Source organism: Liolophura sinensis, chromosome 7 (assembly GCF_032854445.1).
Source record: "Liolophura sinensis isolate JHLJ2023 chromosome 7, CUHK_Ljap_v2, whole genome shotgun sequence".
NCBI classification, from domain to species: domain Eukaryota; kingdom Metazoa; phylum Mollusca; class Polyplacophora; order Chitonida; family Chitonidae; genus Liolophura; species Liolophura sinensis.
The window spans coordinates 57675497-57693921 of NC_088301.1; the positions used below are offsets into that span (position 1 = coordinate 57675497).

An 18425-nucleotide genomic window follows, 5' to 3' on the forward strand; every position below is an offset into this window, starting at 1 on the left:
TACTTATTGTCGCTAGATAGGCCTACCTAACAAACTTCGTGATGTAAAACCGCATCAGGATCGATGGGAACTGGATTTGTACACCCTATCCTTCTGGTGCAAGGCTGTACCTATCGCCTTTCATAATTCCACATCATATGTCACATGCATGAGTTCAACTCTTCACTCCGCCAAAATGAGTAAATTATTTATTTGTGCCCTGTTCCAATGTGCGATAGCGTGGCTGACTGAGACACAAAGCCTTTGACACTTAGTGCACGGCGAGGAGTTTCAAGAGTAGTCTCCCTTTCTCCAAAAGCTCACACAAGTTTGACAGTGGGGCTTTATCATTTTATTATGAGTTTCATTCAAGCACCCCTAAACCAACATAAAAGTACATTTGTATGCAAAATATCAAACAGCCATTAAATATTTTATCAACTGAATATAAACATAGCAAAAAGATAGTGCAAATGACAATATTTATAGGGAATATAAAAGCTTGGGTCACAAGTTCAATAAAGAAATCCGAACTTAGGGCTACAATGCTATTTGGCAAACGGTTTCTCCTTACTTCGCACGCTACCTGGCAAAGAATAAGGCCATCAAATGCAAAATCATTTTGAGATTTCTGCGCTGCGCATTTATAGATTCGGTTTGCTGTAGACTGTACTGCTTTGGTCTCGCAAGACGCCGAAGCTTTGGTACGAACATTATGACAAGGATAAGGGTAGCGCAGGGAAACTTATACCGACACAGATGCTTGGTTCCACGAACTTTCGCTCCTTAACAAACAGAACCACTATCCAGGCTACCCAGACAGCCAGACAAAGCACACTGCAGGTCAGCAGCAGCTTGGTCTCGCCCAAATTCCGGGGTTCGCTCCTAAGGCCGAATGAGTAAAGCGCACAGAGAAACATAAGGAACATTACATATGACATATACATGACAAAAGTGCGTTTTTCGAAGTTGCAGGCATAGAATACCTGCCGCTATCGGTGATTTCCGTCAGTAGCGTGGTGCCATTATCATGTGTTGATCCAAAACTGGGCACTGATGGCCACCTGGACGCCAAGCATGAACAGTAAAATGACGAAAGTGTTCAAGCGCGACACCTCTCCTCCCAAACCTACAGAGCTGTACTCATATATATTCATGCTTTCGTCAAGCAAATCGCAAAGCAAAGCGTATACGACATGCTTGTTAACAGGTAACGCAAGCCCACAGCTTACGTGCGACGCGTAAAACACAAATGTAGTACAGACAGAAAGAGTAGGATATCGGCAAGTAGAAGTATCAGTCCCAGGTCACGTTCTTCACCTTCAGAGACCTGGCACACAGCCTACTGATGATGTACAGTATCAGGACCAACGCGCAGGTCACACCCAAGCCGGATATGACAACGACGACAATGGCCCAAGCAGACCCTACAAATTCGCCGGTGGTCTCATAATAGCGGTGGTCTCATAATAGATCATATCGCCGTAAAGTCCTGCCTGGCTGAGCCCCATGATAATCTGTTCAGAGGACAAAGGATTGATGCAATCGCAGTTTACGCCACATTCGGAGGATATCGGGTACCTACGCACGTATCCAAACGCGTCATAAAATTCAAGCTGAACCCCAGGCTCCATGCGTAGCTTCCCATCCCACATCGCTACCTGTGAATCAATAAATTAAAAGGAGTTTAGCACTTAGTCTTTACATGGAAGAATATGGTTATGTTCTTGTATCCAATCACTTAGCGCATTAATGCCATATAATAAACATTTAATTTTATACTTTGTCGACACACATGTAGAGCGTGTAATCAAGCATGTAATCCAGAGCGGTTGTTAAAAGTGAGTGATATTTTATATAAAGTGGCCGGTTTACATCGTTAAATTGAATTACAATCCAAGCGTAAAGGTGAATGAATTGTGATTTTCGCGCTTTAATGTCATGAAAACTTCGGTACATAATTTAGTTTGTAACCTAATTCTTAATTCACATATTTAGAATCGCTTCATGAAACATTCGTAGGCCACGTATACGTAGGCAGAAGAAAAATAATCGGAGTGGAATTAAATGTCCTCTGAAATCAGACAGGAGCTGGTGGTGGCCAAGTGGATAGGACGCTTTTCTTTCAGTCGGTAAGGCACAAGAACCACGGATTAAATAACGGCCTTAGACCCGGAATTTGTGGATTCCCCGGCGCAAACTGCTCGTCGACTCTCCTGTGACCATCCGTGTCGCTTAGAAACATTTGATGAAAACCACTTGTCTTCCACCTCAATGCGGTGTGCATATCTATATGTCATATAAGGGAGGAAGTTGCCAAGCCCACTTGCCCAAACGTTTCCACGCATAAATTTTCTCCGCTATAGATAATTAAATAAATCATGACAGTACTGTAGGTGGTACATACTGCAAGTGTCTGACTTCAAGACTTACCTTAGTGTACCCCATGGACCCATTCCTCATCCGGCGAAAGTTCTTCACATCATATATCCCCGAGGGCAGAAAACAGTTGAGCTTTTCTAAAGCCGTCACCTTCCCGGCGTCGCTTAGGAACCTTGTCTTCCTGGTAGCGGATAGAATCCCCTCCGTAAAGGTTGCGGAGTCTAGCTTTGCCATATCAGCACACAGACCAGCACCTGATGTACAGGTCTTCAGGTAAAAGTCATTAAACCCATGCATCAGTGAATCAACAGTGGATATAACCTTGGCTACACGGTCCTTTGCCTCGGCGTCTCTGGTGGGTTTGTCGCCAGTAATGAAGTCGTCAAACCACGGAAGAATACTAACATTTGAAGGTTGCAGAGTCGAGAGGTATCTCTCAAAAGATTTGTGAGATAACTTTGGTCGCTCCACAAAAAGCGACCCTAACGCCACGGCCGAGTTGTTGTCAACCCAACCGAACTTTCGGCCTGCATTTACCCAAACTCGTCTTAGTTTCTTTTCATTCACCATGTGGAAAAAAGACGTGCTGTTCTGGAGGTTGAGCAAAGTAACAACGACGTTGTCTGCTCGATTTCGGTACAATGAGTTGTAGGCTAAATCTAGACTATCCTTGTGAGAAGTTATTCTATAAATCCCCGCTATACAGATGTCCCTTTCAGAGGCAAGTAGTTTCAATTTATCTAGTTGATGGAGATACTCAGGTTCTGTGGAAGTGACTATCGATATGTATGTCCAGTTGTTCTTCGTAAGAATATCCGCCACAGCCTCTACTATACCCACGTTGGATTCAGCTGTTCCTAACGCCGTCGGATATTCCGACAGTGTTCTCATCGGCGTCATCACCGCGCGCTTGTACCGTCCTAGGACTTCCGCCATTTTCCAGAATACTGGCGCATCATCGTAACCCACGTATCCTATCACCATTCTGGGGTTGAGGTCAGCTGTTTTCCCCAGTGTACTGCTGTAAGTTTCAGTACAGGTCTCAAAATTTATAATCATTTGCAGTACTCGGTCTGGGCTCTGGCAAGAGTCAATAATCAGAGAACCTATCGTGACATTCGGCAATATCTCTGGATAACGCGTGTGGATGTTTTGAACAGCAAAATGAAATCCTTCAGCGTCGAGATAGCCATCAGGATTGAACCTCCCGCAACTTAGCTGTGTGTCAGAGGAATGGTGAATAGGAAACACACCGATCACAACGACATCACCTGGAGTATACAGGTACTTATCTCCGGAAGTGAAGGCACCTGAGCAGTGTTCGCAAGAAGGACACCATCCCGAGCATTCGGATACGGCCGATATCATTTCACCTTGAAAGTTGTAAGACATAACTTCAGAAGGCTCCAAGATGACTTCACCAGTGCTGTGAAACTTCCCCACCTATAAGATGATAAGAGTAGTATTACGGTACAGCAGTACAGTGAAATTATCAAGTTTCTGTTATTATTTGCCGCCAACCACATACATCTTCAAAGAACGTATTATAAGGATACCGTTTCATGTTATTTAGTATTTTGAACAAATCAAATCCTTAAATTTCTAATCTTCTCGACGACAGGCTAAGTCAGCTGTATGCTTTAAAAGAGAGTTCCGTCTCATTACTTATAAACCCTAAAATGTAGTTTCATCACATTTATCTCTCTCCTTTCTCATAACAAGGTTAAAACTCTCTTTCAATCCAGTTATTATTATTATTACTATTATTTTCCATACAGAATACAAGTTACCAGGTGCATAAAACGATTTCATACAGATAGTTTATTTTTCGCAGACAGTTTTTCATGCCCACACAACCAACAAATTTATGATCTTAGTGTTGAAAGAATAGAAAAAAGGAATACTTCAACAGCTAAAGAGTTCATTTGCAAAATGTTACCTTTGTGAAGATCGTGTCTTCTTCTGCATCTAGCTGCACATTTACAATGTCAAGGGGAAGAGTGATGTCACCCTCTCTGATTGTCGATCGCAATATACGGGCTATGTCACAATTATCCAAGTGATTTTGACACTTCTCGTCAAAAATAGTGCTAATCATCGTAAGGAGGCTATCGGTGACATCTATCACATAAGACGATAGATCAGCTGATTCCTCAATCCAACTCTCCCAGCATTCACTCACATCAGCAGGTGACGCACATTTTCCTGGGCAAACGTCCTTTTTCAGTTTTTCCAGCCAGGTATATCTATTAGACCCCAGTGCTGGCATTTTCTTCAGGAAATTTTGGAAGTCTGCGTTTTTCGTCGTTTGGAGCTCAAGAATAACAGATCCTAAGCCAACCTTGGCTGGTATTTGGAGCAGAGCGTCTGCGTTCCAGGGAAAGAGGACAAAATGAAGAGCTGATCCATTGATGGCGTCGTGGACAAAAGTCTTGAGAAAGTCGATGGTAGAGTGTAAATCCGTCATGAGAATAACGGCACTAGACCGATCAGAATTACCCACAAGTGCCTGAGACACGAAAAACGGTTGCTCCTCATCCTCCTTCATCAGCATGTGATTGGCGGCTAAGCATATTCCATTTTCTCTAAGTCCATTTTCAAAAGTGTGTTTAAATGACTTGTCGGCGACCTTTTCGGACCATATTATAGTAGGATATGTCCACTGAAGGCTTTTCAGTAGGTTGGCGACTCGGGATGGCAAAATTTTTCCTGATAAAAGACCATTTTGACGAATCCCAACTTTAGTCAGGCTGAGCACAGTTTTGTCGGTTTTCGTCGTATGCTGCAGAGTGAAATCATCCTCAGGGAGTAATTTCACGTAGGCTATGACATCATGACTGCTAATTTTAAACGACTTAGAGTCTGTCGCAGGGGTAACTTCACAATTTTCGAATGCATTAACTAATGATTGACTTTCAGGGTCAGTTCCAGGAGAGCCGACAGAAAAGACTCCAAGATCGATGTGGTCCAAATGACTCGCGTGACGCTGATTGAATGTGTATACAGCCCACATAAAGGCTTCGGAAGCAATTATATTTTCGTAGGACAGGCGTTTTTGTGAGTTGTGCATAGGGAAGAGTCCGCCAATGTATAGCTCTCCGGCTGACACAGCAGCTGGTTCCTGGCGATGGGTTGGTACACTGCAAACCGGACATCCTTGACACTTTCCATCACACTTTGAAGGCGGAACCAAAGCAATTAAGTTTAACGAATCAAAATCGCCCATCCAATTGAAAACGTCATCTTTAAACACTCCAACCTGAAACAAAAAAGCTTTTCAAATTAACATTGCACGAAAATTTTCAAAAAGAGTGCTTCATGTGAGAATATTTGGTTTCAAACAGATAGTTATGTGAATACTGGCCAGTTACCACGAAATAGTTCAAACTTACTGGATCCTTGAACACCTAGTTATACCTATGTCACCTAATACCATTTTCAAACAAAGGTCATCTGGTTGTCGTGTGATGCAGGAAATGAAGAGGACCAAAACAAACAAAAAGTTTTTAGAAGTATACAGGCGACAAGTGAGGTTTTGACATACCGTGCTCATTGTACCATTCTGGTCGAGCACCTCAAGGCTCAAAGCTGTATTTCCTGAACAAATCTGTCTCTGAACCCAGCTGTTGTTAGCAGAAGACGAAAGGTTCATGTGACCAAGAGAGAGTCCACACGTCTGGAAGTTAAGATCTCCGCAGTTGTGCTTTTGAAGCACTTGTATCACGTCTAAGGTAATCTGAAAGCCATCCAGTCCTCGTCGAACACTTGTATGGCGTGCAGTTAGGTTAAAGTAAAATTCTAATTCAGACTGGCAGGAAGATTTGGACGGACATTTAAAAACGGCTTCCAGGAATGCAAGACTACTGTCCTTTGCAGACAGTGCAGATTCAAAATCTGCTTGTAGGTCATCTGTAATGTTGACCACTTCCCGTGTGAAAAGGACAGGGACGGATAGATTTCCGGTGTTGTGTAACTTCTGCCTAGTGAATACGAGGTCCGGGAGGTCCTCCATTCCGGCGAAGATAAACGCAGCATCTTCAGGGTCTCCATCCAAAGCTATGGAAAGGTTTTCCGAAACAGTGCTGGCAATGACCAACAATCCCTTTGTGGGAAAGCTGCCGGCAAAAGCTTCTTGAACTGATGAAACCACGTGGGTCGACGATATGCAGATGCCAAAATCAGATGCTACTTTCATAAAATCGTCCGCCTCTTTTTGGGAATTACCGTCGTCTAAGTACACAAGGCTTAGGTGTGTCCAATCCAGCATCTCCAGTACTTTCCCTAATGCCTAAACATAAAACAGTTCTGAGCAGTAAAACACTGAAATGACAGCTTTTATACATTGTCCTCACGTGCTGTAACTTTTAATTATTTAATAACTTTGTAAATATTAATCTAGACGGTAATAAATCGTCAACAATCTGAATATTACTGTGTAAACATTATGATTAGAAACTTGCAAAAAGTATAAGCATTGACGTACATGTATAGCTAAGAAAACCAATTGTCATTCTAGATACTTAACGTCATTTTAAGGACATACCCGGGCACGTTGTGCGGAAGGCGAATTAATGAATACGGTGGTCGTCTTGTCAAGTCTAGGTGTTTCTGTGGATGTGCCAGAAAACTGTACATGCAGGTATCCCATCAAGGAAAGGAACTCGTCTACCTGCTTCCCCACGGCTTCACTTGTGAAACTGAGGACACCTGAGACAAACGACAATTCGTCAGTTGTATTACATTAATTGGGTTGATATACTGTCAATGTGATGCTATGAGTAAGTCTTTCTTTTATTAGGTAACATATAATAAGCAAGCCTACATTGTTATAACTAGTGATTTACCCTGTTTTATCCCTTATCTTATATGTTCCTTTTGTGTGCCCAAGTGTTTCACTGATGTTGCAAGACGAACTGTTGTTTCATTCTAAGCCAACATGCCGTTTATTAATTTTATTGACCTCTAAGTTGATTTGATAGACACGTTTAGTATTGGCGGCATATTCGTCCTGGTAGACATGGTCATACGGGAACTGACTTACGCTTGACAACATAGTATAACTTGGTTTTCACCCACTGAAATACCAATCCACTGTATCACGTCAGGTTTTACATGAATAATAGGACATAAATAACTTCAGCAACGTAATAAAGAATAAAATATCCAGTGAAATGTAACTGTTATATAAACACCAATGAAATAAATAAATAAATTATGACGACTTAGCGGAAGAACACACACTGTTCTTGAATCATGATCCGTGGCTTTTATATTGTGACTTAATCTAATCGTTTATGGATGTATTGTATGGTAAACTTTTAGGGTAAGCGGAGTAACAAGTTATGGTTTATTTATATATTTCATTGTACCAGTAGATGTTTAATGTTGTACTCCAGCAATGTTAACTTTCACCACTGAGATCGGCTTCACAGCTCAGGAAACAGCATTGCTCAGCAATAAGCACCATTGTTCCTTATACGTTTAGTCACAGGATTTGAACCTGTGACTAAGTTGTGATTCGTTTATCTCATGCTTATAAAGGTATCATCAGATTCACTCAAGACTCAGTGTCAGTCGTAATTCCTGCCATATTTACCCTAACCCATTTCAATATTTGTACACACAATAACTGAGACTGAGCTCTGTGCTAACAAAGCCAAGCTCTCTAGGTAAAAAATTCAAATGACTATATATCGAGTGACTTTCTGAAGCCATGAGCATTTCAAGATACACGTCTTGATCATGCCTGTGTTCACCACTGGACATCGGTCGTGTCAGCTAAGTACAGGAGTGTGATCGTGTTAAGGTCAATATGTGGGGCGTCGTGCTCTGGCAAAAGTCACAAGCGCACTTGTCGCACAAACCTCCGATATATGTTATTTTGGGGAACTCAACAACACATGCACATTATACAGAAAAGAAGTAAAAAAAACTGGTTCGTTTTTTTTTTAACCATAAACGTTCAATGTGTTCACTGGATACACTGGCATATTAAACAGACATGGATGCTAATTAAGTTCCCTTAACAGCTACGTGAAAACATGAATATACGGAATGAATAAACCAGTGGCTTTGTTTCGGGCAGACATTTCCATATTAAACAACGTAGGTACACATTAAGGTGGTAGATTGCTTCTATTTACAGATCGACATTTCCTGTTACATATGACTAATCCAATTAAAACGAATAGGTTGATATGTTTTGTGCTCTCTCACCTGCAAGGCGTTTTGGTGTCCGTGCTGGTAATCCGGTCCCGGACACAGCACCGGACAATATCTCCATAGCAAGTCTGGCTGACCCACATGTGTCGTATACCTCCAAACCTGCGAGAAACACAGAAGCAAGAAGCAATGTTGTTATCTATATTTTAATGCCTTATGCAAAGAAATACTTTGTATCTATTTATCTGCTGGAAGAGTATGACGTAATCGTTAATTATCTAGACGTGAATAAGCGTTTGTCATAGTTGCAGTGCATTGTATATAAATCATTAGTCAGTGTGATGTTTTAATTCGTCAGACCCATTCATTATCTGTGCATGACTTCGTGTAGAAGTACATGTATATGCGGTGTAGCATTGGAGCATATTCTCCAATGAAATAATTGTCTTCATGTTTTATATACTTATATTGCAATAAGTGCTGCACTGATGTATTAATTGGCTTAACTTCAGTAAAATTAAAGTAAACATAGAAGTTAACATACATCATTCTGTCAAGCAGTCCAGAAGGAAATTAGGAAAGTTATCCTACAGCCTGAACAGTTGTATACTCACTGATGGCGCCAAGGTCGCGGTACTGGTCGCGGGACTTGAGAGAGTCGTAAGCCCAAACGGTTGCCTGGCCCATCTGTACGGCTTCATAGTTTAGATCGTCGCAGGTTCCATTGGAATGTAATACTCGATGGAAGTCAAACAACATGATAACCCGTACATCGCCGGTAAGTTCCAGCAATGGGAGCGGTTTTTCTGGCTGGGAATGGGTTCCACAAGCAAAGATAGAGAAGAGGAGACAGGCGGTCAGAAAGCAAGCCATGGTTACCGCCAGACTGTTGACTTACACCAGGCTGTATGACGGAAAGCTCTCTTCAAAAGGATTCTCCTGCTTCTTACGACACCAACACCAACACCGGAGAGATTTCACATTTGGGAAACTAGAATGGAGAGAAGATGAAAGATTAATTATTACTAGAGAATTTAAACGTCTCATGCTAAATGACTAGGGTTATTTTCAGTTCAAACTATTACAAGACCAGACTGACTTTCACAAACCAAACATGCGGAAAATGCATGCGGAGTTTAACTCACAGGAAAATCGTTCAAAGATGACAGTCGTCAGTTTGTATTTCTACTGGGAGTTCAAAGTGTTTCGAAAATATCTAATAACTATACTATAAACAGTATGCTCGGGATAAACATCTTTGCGTTTTAGAGTATTATCGAAAAGCTTTCGTGCAAAGGGTTAATAATACCGAAAGCAAAGAAAGCTCTTCGTTTCCTTAACAATACCTGACACGCTGTACAATTTGATCATAGTCTATATGGTTGTTTTAACAATGATATTACTCCACAGTACTTATTACTCAGTACCTGGGCTCTTCTCTGTTATGATCAGTGATTGAAGACTCCTTCTGATCTGACCAGCCCCCGAGATCCTGGCTATGCGGCAGAGCAACCACGCAATACAAGGACAGACTTACCCGCTAAACTCCAACCCATTAGCATATTCATACACCTCGCCTATTAAATCTACATAGAGTTATTAACCATACTGCAGACATACGCCACTGTTCGATTTATACTTTCATTATACACCGTCAGACTAAAAACAAAACGTTGCATGAAACTCACGAATCACGTGGTTTCCTGCACAGGTAGCTTTATGTCATAACCTGTACCTCGTCCTTCACGCTGTTTGAAATAATCATATGGTCCAATATGCATGCAAATAAATCCCTGCATATAAAGTATATAAAGCACTAATTGTCCGTCCACAGATATGATAATTCAAACGACAAAAAATAGTAAACATTTGTTGGAAAGAAAATTATTAGTCCTTTTCCAGAAAATTTCGTTGAATTTTCTGGAGATATCAAATTATCGACTTTGCCGTTTTTCCTTTACATAGGTAAAGCCGTCACGACCCCACCCTTTTCACCTGTTAGCCTCGCAGGTAATTATCATGTTCGGGGTTAGGTCAGGCAGGTAGCGCATGAAGGCAGTGACACCCATTTTGTGTTAAACTGGTTGCTATCATGCACAGCATACGGTGGACACGCGGTTTGAGTTACCGACTTTTTGTCTTAATTGATCATCTGCTACGTATGGCAATAGCAACTGTTTAGCAGTTAGTTCGTTGAGTAGATGAATAGACCCAGATAGATGTGATGTGCTCTGGTTTTACTCTCTATGCTGTAAGTCTCTTGTTATCGTTATAGATTGGTTAACTTTATACATGTAACGCCGTATACATGTAATAGCCTCAGGGTTACTGACTGCAAATGTATAAAGAAACACAAGAGGCGATATATCTTCGTTCACTTCTGACAGTGAAATCACAGACGCATCCAATGTCCATTTCAGAGTGAAGAACTACTTATTTAGTACTTAGTCACAAATAAAGCAAACACCCTTACCCTCCACATTTGACTAGCTTTATACATAAATAACCGACTTAACATGCCTGATGCATTTCCCCTTTACACATATTATCTACACATATTATCATACATACATTTGACGATTTAACCCTACTGCACGTCTATGAGATCCAGTTCACAGCTCGTCACTTAGTGCGTGTTGTGCTTCGTGTAAATCTTCCATTCTCCTCTATACATGTATCTCAGCTCGTCCGTCACCCATAAGGGGGCTATAACCTAGTTCAAGACTTATAATCCGTAGGAATTGAACCACGAAACTACTAGGCGTGGGCAGGCTATAAATCTTCCGAAGACAATGAATTTGTATTCAAAGTATAATACCCCAAAACCATATTTTATTAAAAGGCGAATAGCTTTTCACATTCGATTGAACTCAGACATGCCCAAAAGAGCCAAAATAGCCAGGGTTTGATCATGCCTTGACCAAAATATTCCAAAGTTTCTGATAGATAATAAAGCTTGTAGGCAGTTTCATTTATAGGTAACCCATTCCATAAACATCACTTGTAGCAAAGGTCTCTGAAAAGCCAGGTTACAGTTTCAAAGCAGTATGCAAAAAGGGCCATGATAGATGATTACAAAATTACTACAGAAACGTTAGTAACTACATAAATATCGAAACACTACACAAGAGCCTAGCGCCTAATTGATTTTACATTGATTTTAAATTGATATAATGGCGTGCTCACAGTGGGTAATTAATTATCTGCTTTACCTTCTCAGTACACGTGATAATCGACCATGTTCCAGTCGGGCAATCTCTGATATTAGATTAATGCTAATTAATTGGGACAGGTATAGATGCTGGTTTTTTGCCACAGAATTGATGGACTGTTGGAGATACTGGTGATTAATGTGACATCGAAGATGCATATATTTAAATAACGCCCAATCACCACTGATTTCCCGGTGCGATGACTTCAGTACTCCAGGGCCACCATACAATCCCTCTGCCATTTGTATCCTACAGAAGAGCGTAGTTTCATCTATATATGAACCATATAAAGCAACAAATATTTAGTTACAGATATCAGTGCTTGGCTTCAATGGTGGCTAATAAGTTAACTCATATGCTTCAATTGTCAAACCAGATAATTCATCCGTTTCTCAAGCCAGATTATCAAGGTAATTAGGAAAGTCACTGTCAAAGGATAGGTGTGAAACAAACGCATATTTCCTGTTTGAATCATTCATTCAAAGACAAAAAAGAAAACATAATGTTTAAAAAGAGAGGGAAAGAAAGAACAACTGCCCAAAAATCTGCTGATCTGAGATGAGGTAAATAATCGGATAAAGATGGAATAAATATTTTGAATATGATATAGAAATTTTTGTTGCGAGGTGACAATTAACGGAACAATAACGACAGGTTTATATGCGCATTTGCCTAAAATAAAAGAATATAGCAATAAAAACAATTTACATGAAAGTCCTACCAGAATCCTTATAAATAATTACATCTTGGTAATACCTGTGACGACTTCAGAAATCACGCGGTTTACCATCAAGATGGGATTCCAAATATCCATACTGTTACACCGGCATATACCATTTGGAAAGCATATCTATGAATCGCTGATGGGTTACACACAGTGTCCAAATGTTGTAGTTAAAGAACAGATCTTCATATACACACACAGGCTCATACAGCCATCAATGTCCTTGTGATAGGCTTAACGGATGGGACGTTGACGTGTCTCAGGAGAACGCTATACACAGGCCTGTGTGTGTATGCATGTTACAAATGTTGGGAACACTGAGTGATTCTCGGATGGAATCGTTAGATGGCCCGTGTATTGGGACAGCTGCTATTGGAATGGGGGATTGGTTACGACTTCTGAATTTTTCCATCTTATTCATGCTGTTGCTGCAGACATACACACAAACGGGCTTTTGTTATTTTGTATCAAGAAACAGTGAACAGTTTTAGGCCTCCTCCACAAGTCTGAATGCGCCAACATTCTTCAGTATAGGTTGAATACACTTACCTTTTCAAATCAAAGGAAACAATACATCCTTTGCTTGATAAGCAGCGAACAATTTGTACAGCAGGGCTGTACCTATACAATATACCTATACAAGTAACACACTCCTAAACACCACGTTTACTTACCTGACTGTATGATAAAAGACAAAACAATCGGCAAATAAAGTAGCGTAGCTGTTTCTCTGCGGCTATATATGAGCCTCAGATCGTCCTACACAACCGTTTATGAGTACATCAAGGATATATAGCCTCGCTATTATGGGAATCACAACCAGCAACCCAGTACCGCCCAGTTCACATCACGTGACGTTGTACCTTTCGCGGATGTGATGCGGCTTGGATACAAGTTAATTAGTCCTACCTTTTTTCGATTAAATAATTCTGCGATTTTGTACACGGACTTAATCTCTATTCTTCAGTATACCGAGGTGCAGGTATTTACTTTGCTCTCTGTCCGCTGAGACATTCCTATATAACATATCCAAGGTATTACGTCTTTATGTAGGCCTGTGCTCTGTATTCATATGGAATCTTTAACAGCTTACGTATTTATATATGCTCTATGAAATGTCGCTGTCCTCACCTTCAGATAGAAAAACTTACTATGAGTATTATCAAATGCAAAAGATGAATATGACGGGATTTAACTTGGAAGCTGTATTTGTTGAATTTTTTGTACAGGAAGTATTTTTCAATTGCATGTGTGAATACATAATACGTAAACCATGACTGATATTCAGATGGTTTTGTATGACAGGCAAAGTCGGTTATTAGCTTTACATGTTGGCTTACACTGAATGGCGTTACCGCGCGCTGTCCTCGCCATACACACTTGTAACTCTAGCTCGAGATAGGTCTACGTCATAATTATACTCTATACCTCATGTACATATTGTATAATAATCACAGTACAGACGGATCTAGTTAGCTCACGGGTTACTCGTCGATGTCAGTAGTTTGTGTGGTCCCACCGGTGGTGTACCGGTAAACTAAATATAAGGTGAATCAATCCTTGTAAACTCTACTGTCTGCATTGGAACCGGTGGAACTATGTTAACCGAAGAATATGTAAATAAATAAGCTACCGTAATAAGTCAGTGGATCTATCGGATTTCAGTAAGCTGGGGTACCTTTGCAGACGCATATGTAAACCTGGGGAACCTCAGCATGCTTCTATAAGCTGTGGAACGGATTTTAATCTCGGTTAGCCCGTAACCTATTTGAATATATTTAAGGTAGTGAACATTTAAAAATCTTTGCAATCTTAATAAATCTCTGTGGGAAATGTGAATCTCTGTATCAGGTGGGGAACCTTTGCAAATCTCCATAAGCTTGGAAACTTTCGAAATGTCATTGCGATATAATGGACATTTAAAATAGGTGAAATCTTTGGAACCTTTATAAATCTTTGTGGGGAATGTGAATATCTAGACTAGGTGGGGAACCTCTGAACTTGTGAACTTTTTAAATCTCTAAATGCTTGGAAATGTGTGACTCTCTATATGAGTTGAGGAAAATACAAATCTCCCTAGGCCTGGAACCTCTGGAAATATCTGTTAGTTATAGGAAACTTTAAAGATCTCTGTAAACTTGTGAAAGGTTATAAATTTCTGGAAAATCGAAATATCGCTCCGTAATGTGCGGAATTTCTCTAAATCTCTAGAATATCTGTTCACTGAGGAACCTTTATATTCTGGTGGTCGTCTATGAATTTTTAAGGTGAGAGGACCTCTTTTAATTGAGAAACCTCTGTTAATTTCTATGAACTGGAGAACCCCTATGAATTTCTATAGGTAGGAGAGCATTTGAGACCCTAGATGAATTTCTCTACGCTGGGGAAAGTCTGCAAACTTCTATAAGCTGAGAAGCCTCTGTGAATTTGGAACGCTCTGTAAATTTTCTATAAGCTGAAGAACCTATGCCAACTGTGAGCTGCAGTCGACGATTTCATACACGGACCCCTGTAAACTACAGAACTTTCTTCTACATGTACCTCTGTAAGCTTGAGGATCTATATAAACATTATATAAACCGCGAACCCTATCTACCTATACGTTTACAACCGAATGGAACTGTCTTAAGTTTTAAAAGATGGGGGTTATTTGTAAAAAAATAGGCCAATACATACAATACAATAAATATTCAACCATTCTTAGTTGAATGTTCTTACAGTGATGACTGTGGGAACCTTATCGTGCAGGTAGCCGTGTCAGTCTATCAGTACAATAAATAAACATATATATATATGTAGTACCTTTAAGACTAACTACTCTTTCTAGAACATAAGCTGTTAGCTTTATGTAACAGCCTTCGTCAGATGTGCGCTATTTGGTTTAAAGGGCGCGTGTGGGCTGACAAAACAAATAAGCATACAGTACCAGAATATAAATACAAAGACAAGCTAATTTGTAGCTTAAAGTATAACAATCCGTTTGTTACCATACACAAATAAATGAACGAAAACAGGGAAAAGGCAACTGCCGCAGATTCGACCTTATAGAGATATAGTTTCTAGCTCTGTAAGAGTAATTTCTATGGAAATTTGGAGCATACATTCTATCTCTACTATAGGAAATGTGAAATCGAAAAAAGGAGGATATGTGCACTGGTGAAAATCGTGCATATACTGTATCTAATAATATAACGTCTGTGTATTATTAAAGATGGCTGTATACAAGATTAGTCAAGGGGATTATTGTGAAGCCAGAACTTATTGCATATTCAAAATAGTTAGGCTGGTCAACGGTTCAAACCGCGTGCATGTACATCAAAGATAATTAACGTTAACTGCAGAACAAATCCACGCCTCTTTCTGACGTACATGTATATGCCTGCTCTCACTGCGCAAGACAACGTGCTGGTTTTACACGCTTTCCAGTCTCACAAGTTCATTTGGATTCACAAAAATTAACAATCATTGCAATATAATGACTTGATTGTAGCCAAATGGTACTATATATATATATATATAGCTACATATACATCATTATATATACTCAAGTGCATATATAGCTTACTATACACAGAGCATGCCTAAATTCTAGTGCCTTTTACTTCCACCTGCACGGGTATATGCATGAGTACACTTCACAGGTGTGGTTTACGGGCTGCCTTTACTATACCTGCCGTCATAACACCTGCTGATTACAGAACACTAATATACAAATTATGCGCAATGGACAATTTGACTATTTTATACATTACAAATAGTAATCATGTGATACTGTGTTGCAAGTAAATGCAGATCTTGGTATAATCAGAATTACAAATGTCAGCCAGTTAAGGTAAAATTCATTCGCAATATACATGCATGCATATAGGTCTATTGTTGTTGTATATGTACCATAGCGAACTTATCCATTTATGTAAGTCCCTAAGTTAACATTTAGGCCTGTAACAAACACACACAGCACTTTATACCCGGCGTTCGTCAAAAAGCCTTGCTGGGTTAGATTCAAACCCGGAGAGCTTAGAGACACCACCTTCAAAAGCCTGGGGAGGAATTAGATATCGGTGAGACAAATTCATGTTCTGAGTTTTCATGATTGCAGGTTCTGCACTTGTCGTATATTACGGCTCATCAACGGGCGACAGCTTTGATTCTGATGTCGTAACACATGATAGTACCGACATCTATAGGGTGTTCACACAGGAAGTCAACTGAACACATCCAACGTCTCGATCACAATCCGATTTACGACTTTGTTTTGGTTATCAAAACAACCAATATCTATTTGTTCGTATCAGGACCATATACCTTTAGCAGGCTTGGCTTACATCGATAGTACTTGAAACAAGTCTGAATGTCGGACACCTGACTTTTAGACTTCTGACTAATACGTCAAAAAAAAAAATGACTACATTTTAGACAAAGTCAGTCTTAGTGCTCTCTTTAAATATAATTTGCAAAAATTCATCGCAATTAAACAACTTACCTGGATTGTACAGTTGGTGTTAACACGAAATATGCAGTCCTCTCCTGTAGGTTACTGGTGTTCTTAACATGCATATTATGAAAACATTCACTGATCGAGGAGCGTGCATACTTCGCCCAATACGAGGATTGGTCATTGGCCAGCATATACCATTATACGACGGAGAATTGCTGACTTGTATATCAGTCGGTGTATACTGTCACAAACACCAAAAGTGTCTCCGACTATAGTGCGACTATACCCTCAGGTTTTGGCGGGTAAGGTAATATGGCTGTGAACCAAGTGAACAATACATACAGGGCACACTAAGCAACTATTCAGAACCACCCGTCTGACAAAACAGCTATATCATTCAACGTATGTCAGGGCATACAACGAGCCATATAATAGGGTGTGAGCTTGCCAGTGACATTTCTTATTACTTACATCCTTTTCTGTATAATTCAGTTAATCTTCACAGCTGTATAGTTCCACTGGTGGCCTCAGTATACACATGTACACGCATTTAACCACCGTTACATTTGTAAATTAGAAAGATTCAATGAATATACTTAAATTATCTTTACATGTATGTATGGCGTCATATGTATATCATTAGGTTGTAATATAGGCTAAATTAATGGCTATAGCTATATGTGGTTTTAATATTAGTATGGAATATATTAGATGAAAGTTTTGTAATTGCAAAGCAGAGATAATGTATACACATGTCGTGCCCTATAACGGTTGCGTTGATAGAAAAAGTAGCAGCTTGGTTGCAGCTATTCATGGACGTACCATACACTGCGGACTTTCGACGGGTCAGGGTGCACCATATAGGTGTACTTGTTGTTTGATATAAACTCGCTTGCCCTGGTATATCTAGAGAGAAATGTTCTGTTTCAGGTAGATCGTCCGGCGATTCAGGAGAAACCTGGTAGCCTGGATTAAATTGCACTTGGGTTATACAACAAGGAGGGGGCGTATTTGCCTGTTGTAATTCCGCTCTTAGCAATCGTCTGCCCGGGAAGGGGTAACATAGCACCTTCAATGTATCTTATACACAGCTGACTTTGGGAGGTGTGTGGGAAAATCTTCCAAAATTAACAACTTATTTTTACCTGGAAAAAGTTCAAGTACATAGACAACATATTTTGTTCTTTATTCTGTTCGCCTCGCCCACCCTGTGGGAGGGGATGGCAGTGTTAACCATGCTGGCCATGATAATATACCCCCCTCTGTACGTCACCACCCGGGGAACTTGTCGGACGGGCTCCGCCCTTACTTGCATTCTTCTGTTTTCCATGCATGTATCAAGTTGCCAACGCTTTTATGTAATGTACAAAACAACTCATCTATTGTAATACTTAAGTAAATATAGGCCCTACGTACAATAGTTTCACCACACACAGACATGTGTAGCTATACCACATGATATAAATCAGGAAATTGTACGAAAGCAGCATTTCATAAACGTAGTTTTGACCAGTGAACAGGTACATCT

The 18425-nt window shown here is 40.2% G+C and overlaps 1 pseudogene; it reads right to left on the reverse strand.

The window, feature by feature from the left end:
* Positions 1–325: 325 nt before the first annotated feature.
* LOC135471062 (metabotropic glutamate receptor 3-like) lies at positions 326–5431 on the reverse strand (annotated as a pseudogene).
* Positions 5432–18425: the final 12994 nt, after the last annotated feature.